This window comes from Oryza sativa, chromosome 9, assembly GCF_034140825.1.
Source record: "Oryza sativa Japonica Group chromosome 9, ASM3414082v1".
In the NCBI taxonomy this organism is placed as follows: Eukaryota; Viridiplantae; Streptophyta; class Magnoliopsida; order Poales; family Poaceae; genus Oryza; species Oryza sativa.
Genome location: NC_089043.1, coordinates 23,326,101 through 23,345,136, shown reverse-complemented (window position 1 = coordinate 23,345,136; position 19,036 = coordinate 23,326,101). Strand labels below are relative to the sequence as shown.

Below are 19,036 nucleotides of genomic sequence, written 5' to 3'. Positions count from 1 at the left end.
CCAGAATTATTCAAATCCCGCCTCGAATCCTTTCTTTGACTCCACCCTATGTTCCCGAGAACAAATACCCAAGTATTCCTTTTGAATCCTTTCCATGACTTCTCCTTGAGTTTCCCTTGATACATCCCTAAACCCTCGAGTTCGAATATCAAAATAGAATTCGAATCCAAACCCTAAATCTCTCCAATTCTATCCAAATCAGTTTTCTCTGTAAAAGTCTACTTTACCTCCCTGTATTTTTGGATGGACCGATTTTCCTCCCCCGGCCCATTTCCCCTCCCAGCCCATCATCTCCTCCCCCCCCCCGCACGTGCGCTGCACGCGCCGAGAGAGAGAGGCATCGCCTCTCTTCTACCTCTATCTTTCCTCGCTCTCTCTCTGCTTCCTTTCTCTCTCCCCTCTCGCCGCGCTATGCACCGCTGCTTAGCCGATTTCCCGCCGTCGCCGCCCAAAACCTCCACCGCCTTCGCCCATTCCCGCGCGCGCCTCGCGAGGTGGCCGACCGGCCGGTCGCCGCCGACGCCATGCGCTGCCGCCTTGCCCCCGCTCCATGCCAAACCGACCGCCGCCGTCATCGTCGACGTCATCCTTGGCCCCCGCCACTCCACGCCGCACCCGTCCAAGAGTGGGAGAAGCAGCTGCTCTCCCTCTCCTCCTCCTCCTCACTCTCCCTCTCCTCATTATGGCAAGGGACCAAGCCCCCTTTTCCCTTTCTTTTTCCCTTTCCCGACCACTGCCGGCGTCACCACCTCTGCGCCGCTTGACCGCTCGCGCCACCCGCCTCATCTCCTTGACCGCGCCAGCCCGCGCTCCAGCGGTTCGATTTCCGCTGCTCGATCCACCGCCTTCGCCGCTCAACACATCCACACCGTCGCCGCTTTCGCACCGCCCACGAAACCGCCGCTACCGCCAGCCGAGCACTTGACCGCCAAGGTCAGTTCTCCCCTCCCCAAACCGACCTCGCCTCCGCTATAAAACCAAGCCACCCCTATCCCCTTCCTCTCTCGTTTTCACTCGCCTCAGTCCTCACACCCACCGCGCCATTGCCGCCGAACCACCGTCGCCGCCTTGTTGCTGCTCGTCCCGCTCTCGCCGTTGCCGTCCGTTGCCGAGCACCGGAGGAGCCGGTGCGTGCGTGGACGCGTGACGAGGAGCTCCGGGCACCACCTCTCCCTCCCTTCTTCCCCGGCCGCGCCCTCTCGGTGCCGTGCCGTCTCGGCGTCGCGACCACCTCGCCGCGACACCGACCGCGACGCCAACGCTGCTTCCTCTTCGTTGGTGAGATCCCCACCATAATACTCCTCCTGCCGCGCGATGCGCCGCGCCCGCCGCCGCTCGCCATAGCTCGCCACGCGCTCTTGCTCTGCCCCGGAGGTCGCTCGCTGTCGCCATGACTCCCTAGGCTAGCTCGTCGCCGCCCGTGGCTTGAAACGAGTTCCCGGAGCCGTGTAGAAGCTCCTTCCCCGGTGAATTGGACTCCCGTTGCCCCGGCGAGATTTTCCCCTTCTCTCCGCCGGCGAAGGCCGCCGCCGCAATCTGCCGCCGTCGGCCCTTCTCTCGCCGATTCCTTGCGCCGTGACCCACCCCGTGTCCTCTTGAACCTCCCCGGCGCGCCACCGCGGCCGCCCGCCTCGCTGACTGCGGCCGCGCCGTGCCACCCATCCCGCCGCCGCACGGCCGCCGTCGTCAGCCGCCGTGTCGCCGCCTCTCCCTCATCCGCACCGTTGAATCATCCCACCTTGACCCCCTCTCACTTCCGGTGCCCGCCGCCCACTCCGGTTCGCCGCCGCTCGCCGGAACTCGCCACACGCCGTGAGCCGTCGGATTGGCCGCCCGGCCTCCTCTCTCGCCGTGCCAACGTGGCTGTCCACGAGGACGCCACATCTACCTGCCCGGCCCCGCGGAGACCGGTCAAAGGTCTCCCGGTCCACCGATCCAACGCGCCGCCTTGCGTGCACCCCGCTCGCGTGAGCCGTGTCATCGCCTTGTGGGTCCCGCCTTGCGCCCGACTCGGTGGACCGCGTCCATCGGCTTGCGTCGCGTGGGCCGCGCCTCGTTCGGCCTTGGGCCGCCTCCCTCCCACGCGCCGGCCCGCTCGCCTCGGCCGCGCCCGCGCATCTCTTCGGGCCGCGCCCCTTCGCTCGGCCCAAGTCCAATTAACATCCCTCCATCCTTTTCTTTTTCCAGGGATTTGATAAATCCTTTTTCCTTTGTCCCATAAATCAATTCCCTATTCCAAAATTCCATAAAACATTTCCTTTGGTCCCGCATGACAGTGACTGTCAATAATATTCTTGAGAATATTATTTCTATAAATTCCATAAACCATTTCTCCTATTCCAGAAACTCCAATTAAACTTCCAAAATTCATATCTCCCCAACCGCTCGTCCGATTGACTCCGTTTCACTTCCAGTAATTCCGTGAAATTGAGATCTATTTAATGGCACTACTAATTAGTCTAAATAGGATCTTTCTTTTGGTCCTTTGTTTAGGTTTTCGATTGTTTGCGTATAGTGGCGGTTATCGGATTTTCGTCGATCGCGGGTTTTCTCGAAGATTCGTGAAGCTTCGTGAAGACCTTGAGCAAGGCAAGTCACCCTTTGATCAATTGCTCCTATAATTGGAAAGTCATTATTATTTTGTTTGCAACTTGCATCATTAGAATCACTCACGTTTAACTTGCTTGGCCTCGGTTTGCATGCCAAACCGACGGACCTACCCAGTAGTCGCACTAATTCCTGTAGGTTGTACCACCCTGATTCCTTGTCGCTCCACCCTTGTGGTACCTCGGTATTCGTGCTCTCTGAGCGCGTATACCAAATATCCCACATACACCGTTGTTTGTCGAAAACTTGGGAAATGGGTTTGTGAAGCCTTCAAAACCCGACATGTGGTGTCGGTGTGTTTGAAAATAAAATGAATTGTGAAAACTCACGATGCGGGGGTTGTGCCTATGTGGCACTGTCCCGTATTCGCATATAAGGACCGATTCCTGTGGGAAACTCATCAAACATAATCAAAGTGCAACCACAAGGTGGAATGGGACACCCTGGCTAGGTAACTAGTCGGTTCAGGGAAACCTCGCATGCCAATAGTTGGGAACGCCGGGGCGAGGTCGGACAAACCGGGTTCCTGGTAAGGCAAGGACGAGAAGCTTGCTCACTTACCGATCAAGGTGGTTGGAGTTGATTTGTGAATGCCTAAAATGGCCTATGCTTACGTGAGGATTTGATCCTTCTATATGGCATGAGGTAACCCTGGGTTGGCTTGGGAAAGGCTTTGTCGCGAACCTCTGACACCGGCCAGTGTCTGGAGTAAGTTCGTGTCTTGTGGGTAAAGTGTACCCCTCTGCAGAGGTTAACTAACTGTTCGAACAGCCGTGCCCACGGTCATGGGCGGATGTGAGGTGGTTCCCGTTGCGTAGATTTGTTTGCCTGTGCTTTGTGAAAAGTTGTTGTGGTGTGGGAATCGTAACCAGAATCAGCCTATGTGGCAGATGGACGACCTGAGTAGTCAGAAACGAATCTGTGTGATTCGGGATGTCTGCGGGCATCATAGACTAGGCTTCCCGAGTGGAAGCGGATTGTTGTGCTGCTGGGCAGCTGGACTCTGGAAGTCCGAGAAAATGAAAAAGGCTCTGGGAGCCGATTAATCAAGTGGAATGGCTCTGGGAGCCGAGAAGTAATGATCTGACTCGGGAGGTCGGTACATTACTAAATGAGCTGTTGAAAAACATCCCTTAAAGTCGAATCGAGACGTAAGTCTCTTTTCAGCCCAAACTTAGGAAGAAATAAATCACTTAGTGATTTCAAAATGTCTTCAAATAAAAGATTTGCTAAACAACCTTGCCTCTCTTCCAAGCTTGCATTAAACACCTAAGTTTCCGTGACTTGCTGAGTACGAAAGTACTCACCCTTGCTCTATATAAATATATATATATAGTTCCTCCGCCCTGAAGAGAAGATAAAGTGAAGATTAGGGTTTCGTCCTGGTTCCCAGCCGTCGCCTGTGGTGTTGGGTGTTAGACCGTTGGTTCCGCTGCTGCTGTTGTTGTTGGTGTTCGCCTCGTCCGTGTCGTCGGTTGTATTCTCGGGCTGTCTGAGCTGCAACCTAAGTTAAGGTAAATAAATCCTCTATCTATTTTAAGGATTCCTATGATTCATATTTGTCACCGTGGGTACCAACACTATGTCCTGGGACTGGTACCGAGATCGCGGTTTCGTAGGAAGCGGTTCACGCCGTTTTCCCTACGACACGCTCCTGTCAGGTGCCGTTGTACGGCGGTATCAGATTGGGGTGTGACATCGCGTCCGCCGACGACGGCAGCTCCACCTCTTCAGTGTCGCCGCCGATGCACACGAGGTCAGTGCGGGAGAGCGGCGTGAGCGTGGTGGTGGCAGCTCCACCTCTTCAGTGTCACCGCCGATGCACACGAGGTCAGTGCGGGAGAGCGGTGTGAGCGTGGTGGTGGCGCCGACGCTGACACCCACCGCGTTTTCTTTGGTTGACAGTCTCCATCAACAGGAGGTTCTTCATTTTCTTGCTCTAAGCAGTGTCAGACGATACATCGATCGAATCAAATGATATGAACTTATCCATGTCCACTCCATGTACATATATTTGATCTGGAAGTTGACGGAAGCAAATATCATTTCCCCATATATGAACAAATGAAGTGTATTACATGGGTGTAGACTTTTTGTGGAGTAAATACCAGCCATGATACCGAGGAGGATCATGGCACTTCCCAAGTATCACATGATCGTACTTAGTTATAATCTGTGAAACCCACAGGAGCCATGATACCAGTCATGATATTGAGCAGAATCATGATACATCTCATGTATCACATGATCCTTCTAAGGTATCATCTATGAAACTTGATGATACCAGACATGATATCTGAGAAGAATCATGATACCTCCCACGTATCACATGATCCTTCTAAGGTATCATCTATGAAACCTGATGATACCAGACATGATATCTGAGCAGAATCATGATACCTCCCACGTATCATATGATCCTCCTAAGGTATCATCAGTGAAACCTGATAATACCATACATGATACTGAGGAGGATCATGATACATGATACCATACATGATACATGATCATGTGATACCTCCTAGGTATCACATGATCATCCTCAAGTATCATACGTGAAACCCGTAGGAACCATGATACCATGCATGATATCTAAGTAGGATCATGTGATACATCATAAGTATCACACATAATGATACTTTTGATGTATCATGTATGAAACCTTCAGGTATCACACAAGATGATATATACCTAGCGAGGGATCATGCGTGAAACCTTCAGGTTTCATGATACCGAGAAGGATCGTGAAACCTCCCAAGTATCACATGATTCTACTAATGTATCATCAATGAAACCCGCAGGCACCATGATAGCAGTCAAGATACTCACTGTCTTGATGGTGTTACTCTCATTCACAGATTTTTACTGCCTATCACCTCGATTCTTAAACCGGGCCTTCTCAGCATGTTGTCCTCCCACTGGTGTCAAGTTCATTGATGCAAGCTTTCTCTGTCAAACCTTGTACTATTTTGATTGTAAGATCATATCCTTGCAAAACACGATTCTGAGGATGTTTCACCAGGAAGCAGAAGAGCCGACGGACGGCGAGGGTGCCGCTGGAAAGAAGCAAGGAATGGCGCGCGATTCCGATGAGGTTTCACCGGGATGCAGAGGAGCTGATGGACGATGCTCGCGGCGGTGGAAGGAAGCGAGGAATCGCGCGCTTTCTAGGAGGATTCGCCATGATGGGGAGAAGCCGGTGGATGGCGCGCGCGCTGGCGGGAGGAAGCGAGTAATCGCGCGCGGAGGCGAGCGCTTCCGAGGAGGTTTCTCCAAGATGCAGGGAAGCCGGCGTTTGGCAAGCGCTGGTCGTCATTCTCATTTTGCTGCAATGCACGCAGGTGGCGGATGACAGTTGCTCAGAGCGATGTCATATCGGTATTAGAATCGTCCCGTTTTTGAACGGGATTCCGGTATATAGCATCCCCCATTAATTTTGTGAAGGGACTTCACCTTGAGAGATTGGTTGCTTCCATGTTCGTTGTTATGCACGGCATCTGTGTGACTGTGTTTTTTAATTCAAAAGAAAACCACAACTGCAGTTAGTCAAAGATGGTTTTCCACCGGACTTCAGTTTTTTAAAAAATAAACCTCCAAAAAGCTGAAAAACTAGCCTTCCAAACACCACTTGCAAGAAGAGGTGCGAGAGAGAGCGCCATTGGAAAAAAGATCCACTTATTCTTTGTATAACCCACCGCTGTGAAAAAGTGCTGGCTCAATTGACAGAAGAGGTAGATATGAGACTTCCTATGCAACGCCTCCCGAAAGGATACGATGTCGTCCGACTTGAAAATTTAACAAGGTTTTTCACTGTGAATGTCCTGCTAAGAAGATAGTGAGGTCCGTCAACAACGCTCTAAAGAGTGATCATGGCACTCGTTGCCATTGCTAGCCAAGAAGTCCTTTGAGCTAGGCTTTTGTTTGTCAGCTGTCGCCTAGCCACCCTCTATAGACACTGCCACATTGCTCCACTAGCATCCACTACTGTTGGCGTGAAGACACCGATACACCAACACTCATCCGCTAGCTAGCCTTCGCCTATCTTTGCATGCCAAGCACCCCCTACATGCCACCACCGTCATATCGCAGCTTGAACCGTCACGAGGGTCGACCACAAGCACCCTTCCCCAGTGTTGGTGTGTCATGCCAACATCAACATTGCCAACAGGAACCATCATATCGCTCTATGGCGGGCCAAATCGTGGTAGAGCCGAGCACATCGCTCTCCTCACGCGTGCATTTGGTCCATCACCTTTGACATTGTAGACCGCCGCCACCTAAACCGCCATCAACCATATCATCTTAGGGGCCAGGCACACCCGTCCTTGCCTAGCAAGGATTTGGCTCACACCGCCTTCGATGGCCCACCTCTCTCCTCCTTCGCGTGCTGTGGAGGGTTGGACGCTAAATCCAAATCCATCCACCCATCATCACCACTATCGTCGAGGTCTATGCCCTGTCGTGCGTTCTGTAGATATAGGTGCCAAATCCAAATCTAACCACCCATCATCACCACCGTCGTTGAGGTCGAGAAAGGGCGTAACATCCCTTTCTCCATGGTCACAGGATGTTGCATCGCCTCACTCCAGGTTGCATGTTGCGTCGTCTAACACAGGAGAAAAGTCCCTACCAGATATATCATTCTTGATGTTGTTTGTGGAGAGAATGTTTTAATCAGATCTAGTGAAAATAGGTAAATTGTGCGTACCATGGACATAAGAGCTTTTATCGATGACTACATTACAAGTTAGCTTTCGCTAGCGGTTTTCTTTTAAATGTCGGTTCATACGACTTCCAAAACATCCTAAATTGATCAAATATTAATAGTTCACAAATCGTAAAGTTCAGCTAGGGCTGATGTTTCGTAAATCCATAGGTCTATGCATAGTACTCTCTCTATTATAAAATATAATCTAAAAAAACATCCTGGTTTTCCACAAAGTCAATATTTGAACATTTTGACTAATAATTAAACTAAAAACATATTATAAAATGTAGTATCATTATGCTCGTATTTGAAAATATTTTCATATCTAGTAATTTTGTAATTGTTGATAATATATTATAAAAGAAATTAATAATCAAAGTATTGGAAACCATGCAAAAAGAGAGAAGAAATATGTTGATAATTAGGAGAGTTGACCGAAATTTTCTGTTAGTCTCTTAAGAAAAACCACCACATCTCACTTCTTAAACTGCCTTTCTCCGTTTGTTTACTTTGTTTTCTATCTATTGCAATACAAAATGAATTGCCCACATTTTCTTATCAGTTTAAGCTTTTGTGTTGAAACTGATCGGTGCATACAACTCAATATGGTATCAGAGCCAAAGGACTCAAGTTAGAATCATGGCTAATGCATAATTAAATAAAAGTTGCAACCCACTTCTATTCCACGCTAGAGGCTTGAGACGGCCTCGCATGAGAAGTGCTGGAATATAAAGTGAATTGCCCGGATTTCTTCATCATCTTAAGCTTTTGGATTGAACTGGTCGGTGCATACAACTTGATACTACCATTCACATTCATGTAGGTATATAAGTGATAGAGATCATAGAGTAGGCATTTACACGGCAGTAAGTTCAGAGAAAAAAAAAAGAGGAGCAAATGGAAAAACGTTACATTTGGGCAATCTGATCTAGTGGCCTTTACCAATTGGGCCAATGCACCAAGCCGCTTCATGCTGGTGCGAGCTTAAAAAGCCTGAGATCAACAGTTCAGAGACCCAATAAGCTTTTTCTTTCAAAAAGACATTAACAAACAATGAGGCTATTGGGCTTGTCCAGACATGGGCTACTTCATTCGATGGACATGGAGTTTTGTACAGGAACGACAGATCAAAGAAAGAAAAAAAGGACACACAAAGATTACAACATATGGCTAATTACCGCACGACCAAGCTACTACATACATTAGGGCAGCAAACCAACAATGTACTATAGCACCGTGATGGTGGCCTCCACGCGCTTCAGCAGCCGTGCTCGCTTCTTCGCGCCAGGATCGTTGTTGCCGATTGAACAATCTGTTGTCCCTTTTTCCTTTGAGATCGATATGCTCCGGTGCTGTAGTGCTCTCTGTTAATGATCCGAACCGGTTCATTATTAAAATAACTTTTAACAGTGATTTGGAGTAGCTTTGTCATTTACGTTTTTCTTCTGTCTATCGTGGTCATCCATTCCGCTGGCATCGCTAATTTACCATCGAAAAAGCTAAAAATAAGAAGAATAAGGTTTAGTCAATGCAAAATAACGATTATACCCTTTTCACACATATTTTTTAAAACAATAATGCCCCTTCATATTTCTACTACCGCTAACTGGGGTGGTAGTAAAAGTAGATCCAAATCTTTGATTAAATAAGATCAACGGTTCAGATTACTTTCTACTACCAGTAAAGAGCACCATATTCACGCTAAAAAAACACAGAGAGAAATCGACCAAGTTGCGAGGATGGCCACTATGTCGGGAGCCGATGCCATATATGTTTGGCAATATTTTCTTTTCATTTTGTCGCACCAAAGGAAGCTAGCTTATTGGTGAAAATCTAAATAAGTTAGATTTTTTAGATTAAAATTTTATAACTATATATTCTCATAATATGGGCGAGAATATGAACTGTTTGAAGTACGTGGAGATTCTGGTAGAAGTTGTTGTAGTTCCTAAACACTCCCCAAATAGATCCTAGTATGATCCACCAAAGTTAGAGGGATTTCGAGCATGCTATAAGAATGTGGCGGATGGTTTTCTTTTGTTGATCATAGAGTATGCAATTACTGAGATTAGGTAATCCTCTCCTTCTCATCCTATCGTTTGTCACAGATCATCGGCGTGCAACTAGCCCAAGTGAACCTGCAGCGTGAGGCGCTAGTCAAGTAGGCTTTCTCTCAGATTGGCATAGCCGGAAAGTCTTTGATCCTATGAACAGTGCTTAATTTGTATGTATGCCGACCCTGACGCAACAGGCATCGATCTCCATAGCAAAGCATCTCGTTGATTGTGAGAACTAGTCTTGTGCCGTTCCGCCTTGCCCAGAGATTCAGTTATTCAATGATTGCTTCGACTCATCCATGGTAATCTGTGATCCAACGGTGATCCAGCAAAGGTTCGGTATCCGTCCTTTGAAAACATGGCGCCCTATCGGAATAATGGTATCGCCTTATACATTCTCTCCCTGTTGACAAAATTTTGGCACCAAACTCAACATCACAAAACCAACTTTAAACGATTTTCCATTAAAAAAAACAGTGAAACTCATAAGTTCAGGAGAGGCCGAGCATGATGATGGATGGACGACGGAGTCCTTCTCGCTCCCGTCACTGCTACTATTACTGTTCCCCGTCCTCCCACAAGGTACAGGCCCAACAGGAGTAACAGACCGAAAAGAAAACACGCAGCCCAGAAAACGTACACAAACAACAACACACGTAGTACGTGCACGTACCCCCTAGCCCAACTGTAAATGCGACCGAACCGGTAACCCCTTCACTTCCGTGTGCCATCCAATCCCCGTAGTACTCCGCAGTAGTGGATGGGGACCCCGGCCAGCCGCCCTCCGCTGGGCCGGCCGCACGCACGCACGCACGCAGTAGCATCACTGCAAATGGGAAGCCCAACCAACCAGCCAGCCAGCCGGGACAGCTAGCGCGGGGGGGGGGGGGGGGGGGGGGGGGGGGGGGGAAGCTGCTTTTCCACGCGTGCGCGTGGTCGCGCGGGGACACCGGCGTGTGCGCCATCGCGCAACACGGGCTACGGCTACGACGCGAGCCGGGCGTGCGGGCGATGATGGGGGGTGGGTGGGTGGCGTACGTGTCCGCGTCGTGGGCGCCGCCGGGCTCAGCACGACGATTGAGATTGGGAGGAGTGGGATCATCTGGCTACACATGTGGATGTACGCATCACGAACAGGGGTTAAGAGAGTGCTACTTGTGTTAGACCTATCTCTATCTGGCACGTAAACATCGTTCGTGAGTTGGAGAAAGCGAGCGCCGAGGCTAACGTGAAGGACGATGGAAATCCCAAAAGTACCTCTCACACACATGGTCTGTCCTTAAATGTTCGTGGTCGCGGCAACTACTGTTGTACGCTGAATTCTCAGCCTGTGAAACGTTACACAAGATTATCCTGATCAAACAAAAAAAAAACTCTTGCATTTATCAGTGGAAAACTCTCGGCCTATCAAAATCCAAACCAACCCGAAGTCACAGAGCTACAGTACTCGTGAGGGATACAGTCACTGCAGGAGCCATGTCACAGCTTCTCGGCCCAACAAGCAAGAAGCAAAGCAAGCACAGTCACAGGCACACAGTGGGAGACACTGCTCACAGGCATACTCCAGTCTCACAGCCACTCACCCCGTCCGTCGCCAGCATACACAGCTACACACGCAGCAGCAGCAGCAGCTGCTCACACACAGTACGTGTCACCGGTAGCATCAGCAACAGTTCGGGGGAGCACCAGCGTCCAACGAGAGCCCACGGCCTCCTCCTCTCGTCTCGTCGGCCTGTCTCGAGTAGTAGTGGAGTACTCGCTCTCGCTCTCTCGGCGATCCGTCACGTTCTCCTGTAGCCGCGACTTCGCGATCCGGCCGATGCCGACGGCCGGCGACCCGGCCAAGATTCGTGTGCATGGTGCTGTCCCCGGCACTGCACTCCCCCGCGCCGTATTACGTCGGTGTAGACGACGTCACGGTGAGTAGCCAATCAAAGTAGGGATCGCACGTACACCTGCCATGGCACCACTGTGGAGAGAAAGTTTTGATGCTTGCTAGCGGTAGCATGTATACGGCCGGGAAACCGGAGGATCACGAGTTCACGACATGTCGATCGTCCCTGCAAATAGGATTAGTCTGGGCCAGTTTAGTTTGGTGAAATAAAAATTTTTAGTTGTCATATCAGACGTTTGATCGGATGTCGGAAAGGTTTTTCGGACACGAATCAAAAAATTAATTTCATAACTTGCCTGAAAACCGCGAGACGAAACTTTTGAGCCTAATTAATCCGCCATTAGCATATATAAGTTACTGTAGCACTTGTGGCTAATTATAGACTAATTAGACTCAAAAGATTCGTCTCGCGATTTCCATCATAATTATGCAATTAGTTTTTTTATCTACATTTAATGCTTCATACATATCTTCAAAGATTTAATGTGATATTTTTAGGAAAAACTTTTTAGTAACTAAACAGACCCTCAGTCAGTCCGTCAAGTCGATCAGTGGGGGGCTTCTGTTTGGGAGTCGTCGTGAGTCGGGTAGCTGTGTAGTACGTCGGGGCGATAGTTCTGCTAGTTTTCTGTTGTAACAGGAGCATATGCGTTTTTTAGAAGGGCGTGGGTGATGTTCTCGGAAGGGCGTACTGTGCACACATCTGTCCTAAAATGTTGTTGTGTTACATCCAGAACTAAGTAAAAAAAAAGTTATTGGCTAGGTTTGAACCGAGATCGGTGCCTTCCTCCCAGCGGCTCCCTACCAGCTAAGAAGCTTAGGGCTTATTTAGGGGAGTTTAAATTTCTGAGAAACAGCTGGTTGGTAACAACTTCTGAGAATCTGGAAAAAAAATTAAGTTTTCCTGCTTCTGACTTCTACTCCCTCCTTCTACAAAAAACCTCAATCTAAGAGGGGACGTGACCCCTCCTAGAACAACGAATCTGGACAAAGGGTAGTCCAGATTCATAATCTTAGGAGGGGTCACATCCCTTTCTAGATTAAGTTTCTTTTGGATGGAGGGAGTAGTTTATTGTCTGGATTCTACAACTATAGTTTCTCAGAATCTGTAAAAAAAAAGGATTGTTTGGAGGGATTGTTTGGAGGAGTTGTATCAACTAGAAACTACTTCAAACAGACCCTAAGCATTGTTTTATCAAAAAATAAGCAACACTAATCCTGTCTAGAATTTAATTTTAGTAGGTGGTGAGCTCATATGAATTCTAACCCATGTAAGTGACTACGCTAGTAGCTCTCTATCGGCTAAGCTATGCACCGTTCTAGAAAGAACTCTAACGACCAACGGAAAAACTTAGTACGGAATATTGAATAACTAAAAAAAATGAGTGTGTAAAAAATCGAGCACTAGATTAAAATGCACACCCCGACACTATATACGAGCAGCAAGTAAACTTAAAATATGTATAAGAATTCCGAGGAAGAGCTTATTTTTGAGACGGTGAGCACCTGGCTTCAAACCTTGGTCAGTAGCTTACTGCTGGCTGCTCCTTACTCACTCGCACATACTTCCTCTTTTGGCTGCTCTTTACTCACTCTCACAGGTTGTGTTTATTTCGTATGTCAATTTTTTTAATTATATGAACACACATTCAAAGTATTAAACGTAGATTAATAATAAAACAAATTACAGATTCCGCTTGTAAACTGCGAGATGAATTTATTAAGTCTAATTAATTAGGCTCAAAAAGATTTGTCTCGTGATTTACATGCAAACTATGTAATTGATTTTTTTTTCGTCCACATTTAATGTTCCATGCATGTGTCCAAATATTTGATGTGACGAAAAAATTAAAAGTTTGAAGAAAAAATTTTGAATCTTAACACGGCCACAATCTTTCTGTATCAAAAAAATAAATAAATCCTAGAGATTTGAGTTTTTTTTAGAGAGAGTAGATAATTTTTACATTGATTTTAATTTTGCCCACCACCAGGATGTCTCACTCACACACACGTAAACCCAAACACTATATTTGTTGTGAGGAAACTGGATATGATGTTTCCATTAATATGTACTACAGACTATGACTAATACAGTATTCTCACAAGTGAATGGCCTATATCATGGACTCAACCTTATTTTCCCACCTGCCGCAACTCTTCTATCTCTACCTAATTGAAACATTGATACTCTTACTTTCGTCATCCAAAAATATTTGGTCTGTCGTATACGTACTCACCCTCGTCCGTCATCTTCGGCCTTGTTTACCATGTCACATCAAACGTTTGAACACATACATGAACTATTAAATTTAGGCTAAAAAATAACTAATCGCATAGATTGCGACTAATTTGCGAGATGAAACTTTTCGGCTTAATTGCTTCATGATTTGATAATGTGGTGCCATAGTAAACATTTAGTAATAACGGATTAATTAAGCTTAATAAATTCGTCTCGCGGTTTACTGATGGATTCTGTAATTAATTTTTTTTATTAGTGTCGAACACCTCAGACGACACCTTATATAATACTCAATGTAACACGTCAAAACTTTACACCTGATCTAAACACCCCCTACGAGTCCGAAGCACGCGCGTCGTTCTGTCTGTCGTTCGGGCCAAATAATTTGTGCACTAGAATCTGTTTCGTTTTCAGATTGTTCGCAGTGGGGAGATCTTGCGCAATCAGCTATGCGCCATCGCGAGGCCAATTGCGGGCGGACCTGTGCAGCGGCTGCATTCGCTACCGCTCTCCCTCGTCAACTAACCGATCTGCTCCTGCCGGCCCAGCCAACGACCTTGCGGCGGCCGTGGGGATGCAAAAGCTTTTCGGTTTCTGTCATCATCGTCCCTTCGTCCATGTACCCGGAGTTTACCACACACAATTTTTCATCTGTTTTCCAACTTCCAAACCGACCCGACACAAATCCATTCCCCAGTGGAACAAGAATGGGGTCGCCGAACACACAGTCAAGTGGGTTTATGGGTGATGTCGTCTGTGCTGGCGGTCGACGGGATCGACCATTTTCAATCAAGTGGGAGGTAAGGGCGTTTATCCGTTTGCTACCATTTTCAACTATGTCAAATTTTAGCATTTGTAAATTTTAATAAGGCAGCAATCCAACTAAATTCCAAATACTGTACCATACCTACTGTACAAATATTTAGTGATTACTAGAAACTTCTTCACATAATACAATAATATTTGACAAAAGTAGCAAATTAACTAAATTTTGGTGTTGATAAAAGTTGGTAAGATTTATTTTACATTAAAATAACGAGCCCTAAAGCAACTAGCCATCATCAAAATGCGTACAACCTTTGACCCTTACTAGAATGTGTTGTCCTGAAACGGAACATCTGGGTAGCGACAAGAGGGTTTGCATCGGAACTTTAATAATATACACATCATCACAAAACTAAATTAAAACTGCCAACTTTTGTTATTAGTGGTGTCCTTGCATTGTGTTTTAGAGCATTTTACACATGTCTTTGTTGTTTATACGTCCCCTTGCCTTCGGAGCGTACGACTGTGGTGGTGTTTGGATCCAGGGACTTAACTTTAGTCTCTTTATTTAGACACTAATTTAGAGTATTAAATATATACTACTTACAAAACTAATTATATAAATGAAAACTAATTTACGAGACAAATTTTTTAAGCCTAATTAATCCATAATTAGAGAATGTTTACTGTAGTATCACATAGGCTAATCATGGATTAATTAGGCTCAATAGATTCGTCTCGCGAATTAGTCCAATATTATGAAATGGGTTTTGTAATTAGTGTATGTTTAATATTGGAATTAGTCCAATATTCCAAGTCCCTGTCACATCGAATGTTTAGACACTAATTTAGAGTATTAAATATACACTAATTACAAAACCCATTTCATAATATTGGACTAATTCGCGAGATGAATCTTTTGAGTCTAATTACGCCATAATTTTGACAATGTGATGCTACAGTAAACTTTTGATAATTATGGATTAATTAGGCTTAAAAAATTCATCTCGCGGATTAGCTCTCATTTATGAAATTAGTTTTTTTTATTAGTTTATGTTTAATACTCTAAATTAGCGTCCAAACATCCGATATAATATGGGCTAAAAAGTTTTTAGCCCCATCTAAACACCCCTCAGTAAGGGTATCAAACTGTGATGCGTGCCATCATCAGCCTTCGTTTGGACATGACGGGAGTAGCGACGGGAGCAAGGTTGCCAGTAGTACAACTTGGTTCTGAAGTTGCAACAGGGGAGCAGATCTCAGAACTAAAACTTGGTCCCTGTCTGGAGATTCTGAGGTTGCAATAATAGGGGGAAGATATGAGAACCAAGTGTTACTACGTACATTTATCTAGCCGTTTCAAACTCTAAACTAAAAATATAGGCCGTTTGAGAGTGTTAATTATTCTCAGAGTAAAGCTGCCAGAAACTCTCTAGGGCCTTGTTTCTCTACGTTACTTAATTATACTCTCTTAATTCTAAATTGATCTACATATTTATATTTATTTATTAAGTCTATTCGTTATTTGTGCATTGGAGTAAATAGACATTGATACATGCATCCATGCTCACAAGCATTTATAACCCACATGCAATATCTTGATTTGCTATTGGCTACTACATCCGTCCTAAAATAAGTACAGCCATAAATATCCATAATTAGCGCTTTGACCATCCGTCTTATTTGAAAATTTTATGAAAAATATTTAAAAAAATTAGTCACACATAAAGTACTATTCATGTTTTATCATCTAATAACAATAAAAATACTAATCATAATCTTTTTTCAAATAAGACGAACAGTCAAACGTTGGACATGAATAGTGCTAAAACTGCACTTATTTTAGGACAGAGGGAGTAGAAAATAGTGGGGATGGTGCATGCATTGAGTTTATTGCTAGAGTAAATATAGTATGAGAGAGTTATTAATTTTTCTTGATCTTGGTGTACCTACGAAATATGTAGATCAATTTGAAATGGAGGGAGTAGAATAGTTTGGTTCGTTTCATACTAAAAACTTCGGTAACAAGCCTGGAGTTACTAAAATATTGGTAATACCAATAACTTATTTAATTAACGCAGATTCTAGTATACTCTCTCCGTATTTTAATATATGACGCCGTTGATTTTTTAACCAACTTTTGACCATTCGTCTTATTCAAATTTTTTATGCAAATATAAAAATACTTATGTCATGCTTAAAGAACATTTGATGATAAATCAAGTCACAATAAAATAAATGATAATTATATAAATTTTTTGAATAAGACGAAAGGTCAAATATTTATCAAAAAGTCAACGGCGTCATACATTAAAATACGGAGGAAGTACATGTTTTCTTTTGTGCTAATATAAAATCATGATTATGAAAACTAATACTCTAAATATCACCAAAATTTTATAGGTGTAGTTTATTAATGAAGTGTTTGAATTTTAAAGAGCATATTTAGTTTCCTGCTATAAGTCGCCACGAGAAATACTATACATGTCATATATTATTACCATGTGTTGGTTATTACAACTATAACAATCAATACTTTACTAATTTATATTGTCCTAGTATATGATATACTATCATACACTCAGTTTTGAGCCAAACTTAGGCACTTTGAGTCGCGACAGCCAAATTAAACAACACCTAAGAGCATCATCAATGAAGGTTGCCCAAAATTATAACCCCTAAATTTTTCTTGGAAATCTATAATGAGAATTTAAAGATTAAAAGTTATACATCTCACCGAGAGAGAGCATACACTCAGCTCCCTAAATTAAAAAGAATAAGTTTTACTTTGGGTCATCTTTAACCATTTTTTTAATTTTGAACTAGAAATCTTATCTTTGTACCACCTTGGATCACTCTCAACTCTTTTATCTATCTACATCAAACTATATCATATATCAAATAAATTTTCTATATAAAATGGTGGGAGTTCATTGACGAATCGGAGCTAGCATACTCGAATTCGTTTATATACTTGAGAAATGAGTTAGGGTAGTTCAAACTGCAAAAAAAAAGATTACCTATTCTAAAATAAAAACATTGGTTAAAGTGTGATACAAAGCAAAACACCGGTATGAAAATATGGCCTAAATTCGTTGTTCCCCTCTTCCCACGAGAGCGCATCCCTCTCTTCGCACAATCAGGACTAAGAGCAAGTGCCCTCCAGCCGATGTAGAGAGCGAGAAATACATATTTGGGGATTTTAATTCATTGGCATCTACGTAGGAAAACTTTTAGAGGTTTTCTTTTACATAGAAGCCTAGTTTTAGGATTAAAAAACATATTAAGTTTATGCTGGTAATGATAAAACACTCAGTTTTAAAACACTCATGTTTATAACTAATTATTATAATTTCTCAGTGGTAGAAGTCTATGGAGAATTTGTGAATTTTAAGATAAGCTGACTCAATTTTTAGATTTATTCATACTGCATATGATAGGGGCAAAAGGGGTGTTTATAAGGTGGTGTTTGGATCTAGGGACTTAACTTTAGTCTCTGTATTTAGATATTAATTTAGAGTATTAAATATAGACTACTTACAAAACTAATTACATAAATAAAAGCTAATTTGCGAGACAAATTTTTTAAGCCTAATTAATCCATAATTAGAGAATGTTTACTATAGCATCACATAAGCTAATCATAGATTAATTAAGCTCAATAGATTCGTCTCACGAATTAGTCCAAGATTATAAATGGGTTTTATTAATAGTCTATGTTTAATATTTATAATTAATTTCCAAACATCTGATGTGATAGTGACTTAAAAGTTTTAGTCCCACCAAGACAAAACACGGTCTAAATTTATAGAGACGACAGATGAGAGCGTGTGCGTGAGTATCATGTGTGAAAATTAACATCCCTAATGAATTCCGAGGCAATTCCAAAACTTCACCACCAGTGGAAACTCGGGCTCAAGACGAAAGATTCTTCAGCAATGGTAACACGCCAAAGGCGTAACTCGGCCCCAGGCAAAGGACCAACGGTTAAAAGAAAACCCAATAGCCGTCTTGTCCAACTCAAAAGTGGAAGGCTAGAGACCAATTAAGCAGGCAAGCACGTGCATGCTCCATGCCTCCACGCATGAAACCCTACGCTTCGTTAATTTCAACCATTTCTCCCAACAACACTGCAGCCCCTATTTGTCCACATGATTTTAGCTTGAGGGAAGGGAGGCACTCCTAGTACCAGTAGACCACTGAGGCTAATTAAAGTGATTAAGGAATCAAAAATCCTAAAATGTCAGCTCTTATCCTTGTACTGGTAAGTACAGTACACTAGTATAAAAATATATATAAGGCATGCATGCTTGCTAGTAACACATTGTATAACACCATTTTTTTAATCTGTGTAGTACTACTCTCTCTGTCCCGGATTTTGAGTTTTTATTTGCATTGTTTAACCACTCATTTTATTTAAAAAAAATTGTGCAAATATAAAAAACAAAAAATTATGCTTAAAGTACTTTGAATAATAAAGTAAGTCAAAAAATAAATAATAATTTTAAATTTTTTTAATAAGACGAGTGGTCAAACAGTATAAGTAAAAACTCAAAATCCCTTATATTATGAGACGGAGGGAGTACCTTGGATATGGAAAGAAAAGAATATGGCAGATACCAATATACGAAATACTGTTACCTTATTTCACGCTTGTTAATTCATACAATCTCAATTATTTTTACTATTGATTAATCTGTTGTCTAAATTATTTTCTCTCTTATTTTATAGAACCACGTCACCTCAATTTCTTTTTTTTACATTTG

The 19,036-nt window shown here is 44.0% G+C and overlaps 1 long non-coding RNA gene across 1 annotated transcript; it reads left to right on the top strand.

Moving 5' to 3' along the window:
- The first annotated feature begins 939 nt into the window (after positions 1 to 939).
- On the top strand, positions 940 to 2,726 carry LOC136351926 (uncharacterized). The gene is made up of 2 exons (XR_010735217.1): positions 940 to 1,278; positions 2,494 to 2,726. It is a non-coding gene; the product is annotated as an uncharacterized lncRNA (long non-coding RNA).
- Positions 2,727 to 19,036: the final 16,310 nt, after the last annotated feature.